At 38.4% G+C, this 2,437-nt stretch overlaps 1 non-coding gene across 1 annotated transcript; it reads right to left on the reverse strand.

Moving 5' to 3' along the window:
* Positions 1 to 1,528: 1,528 nt before the first annotated feature.
* On the reverse strand, positions 1,529 to 1,622 carry TRNAY-GUA. The gene is made up of 2 exons: positions 1,586 to 1,622; positions 1,529 to 1,564 (listed from the first exon to the last, which is right to left on the reverse strand). It is a non-coding gene; the product is annotated as a tRNA-Tyr (tRNA).
* Positions 1,623 to 2,437: the final 815 nt, after the last annotated feature.

Here is a 2,437-nt window from a genome sequence, read left to right on the forward strand (position 1 = left end):
AGCTATTAACTATATTTTTGTCCGTATTGCACTCTTTTATGCCACATCGCACAATCCGACATGGCAGTTCGAATGCCACGTAGAAAAAAACTTAACGGAAAAAATTACGGTGTTAATGTTGTCCTTAATTGTTCTAAATCTTAAAGTACCGGGACTAGATTACACAAAATAAACGTACAATAACTAAATTGAACAAAACGCTACAGTACAGGGACTAAACAGGTACTTTGTCCGACTATGAAATGTTAGTTTCAGTTGCAATTAGATCGCCACACGAACCATGGTGCCACATTTGATTGGACTTACTTAAATAGAAATTTGTGACTGTCCTGTTCTGCCGCGAGTCGTTGTAGTATAGTGGTGAGTATCCCGCCTGTCACGCGGAGACCCGGGTTCGATCCCCGCAACGGCGTCTTTTTTTTTTTTAGCTCTTCAAAGGAAAAATTAAAAAGCTTAATATATTAGAACATCAATCCAACCTGCCGGAATCAAACCAGCGACCTAAGGATTTCCAATTTAGATTAGTCCAACTACAGTCCACCACTCTACCACTGAGCTAAGGTCAGAGCTGTTAACATTATTTTTGTCCGATTTATACTCTTTTATGCCATATCGCACAATCTGACATGGCAGTTCGAATGCCGCGTGGACAAACTTAACGGAAAAAATTATCGGTGTTAATATTGTCCTTAATTGTTCAAAATCTTAAAGTAAATGGACTAAATTACACGAAATAAAGGTACAATGACTAAATTGAACAAAACGCTACACTACGGGGACCTAACAGGTACTTTGTCCGACTATGAAATGCTAGTTTCAGTTGCAATTACATGGCCACACGCACCATGGTGTCACATTGGATTGGGTTTACTTAAATAGTAATATGTGACTGTCCTGTTCTGCCGCGCGAGTCGTTGTAGTATAGTGGTGAGCAGTGCTGTAAAAATCGCGCCTAGGCGCTTGGCGGGGGAGGCCGCCGCGAGGAATGGCCTAGACCGCCTAACCGGCCGGTTCGGCGAATTTTTTTTTTTTTTTTGAAATGTCGAAAAAGTTTTGGAAGGCATAACTTTTGACTCGGTTCTGATTTGGTCAAATTTTTTTTTTCAAATCGCGTATTTTTTCGAGATCTATACACCGCAAACAGCCAAAGGCGGTTTGGTCCACTAATTTCTCAAAAAATGCCTCTTTAGTTCTTAATTTTAGTTTTTTATGTATTTAGATGGTTTAAACAATATTTTGAACAATTTTACAACCACTTTCGTAAATAGTTTCTAAGAAACAACTATGGAAACCTTATGTTTTATTACTAAATTTAAAAAATTTTAATTTTTAATTTTATTAAAAATAAAAAAAAACTAAAAAAAAATAAATAAAAAATAGCCGCCTAGGGGGCGCTAACGTTTTATGCAGCATTGGTGGTGAGTATTCCCGCCTGTCACGCGGGAGACCTGGGTTCGATCCCGGCAACAGCGTTTTTTTTTAGCTCTTCAAAGGAAAAATTAAAAAGCTTAATATTGTAAAAAATCAATCCGACCTGCCGGATTCGAACCAGCGACCTAAGGATTTCCAATTTAGATTAATCAAACTACAGTCCTCCGCTCTACCAACTGAGCTAAGGTCGGAGCTATTAACTATATTTTTGTCCGTATTGCACTCTTTTATGCCACATCGCACAATCCGACATGGCAGTTCGAATGCCACGTAGAAAAAAAACTTAACGGAAAAAATTACGGTGTTAATGTTGTCCTTAATTGTTCTAAATCTTAAAGTACCGGACTAGATTACACAAAATAAACGTACAATAACTAAATTGAACAAAACGCTACAGTACAGGGACTAAACAGGTACTTTGTCCGACTATGAAATGTTAGTTTCAGTTGCAATTAGATCGCCACACACGAACCATGGTGCCACATTTGATTGGACTTACTTAAAGAAATTTGTGACTGTCCTGTTCTGCGCGCGAGTCGTTGTAGTATAGTGGTGAGTATCCCCGCTTGTCACGCGGGACCCGGGTTCGATCCCGGCAACGGCGTCTTTTTTTTTTTTTTTTAGCTCTTCAAAGGAAAAATTAAAAAGCTTAATATATTAGAACATCAATCCAACCTGCCGGAATCAAACCAGCGACCTAAGGATTTCCAATTTAGATTAGTCCAACTACAGTCCACCACTCTACCAACTGAGCTAAGGTCAGAGCTGTTAACATTATTTTTGTCCGATTTATACTCTTTTATGCCATATCGCACAATCTGACATGGCAGTTCGAATGCCGTGGACAAACTTAACGGAAAAAATTATCGGTGTTAATATTGTCCTTAATTGTTCAAATCTTAAAGTAAATGGACTAAATTACACGAAATAAAGGTACAATGACTAAATTGAACAAAACGCTACACTACGGGGACCTAACAGGTACTTTGTCCGACTATGAAATGCT

This window comes from Ipomoea nil, unplaced genomic scaffold (genome assembly GCF_001879475.1).
Source record: "Ipomoea nil cultivar Tokyo-kokei standard unplaced genomic scaffold, Asagao_1.1 scaffold1178, whole genome shotgun sequence".
In the NCBI taxonomy this organism is placed as follows: domain Eukaryota; kingdom Viridiplantae; phylum Streptophyta; class Magnoliopsida; order Solanales; family Convolvulaceae; genus Ipomoea; species Ipomoea nil.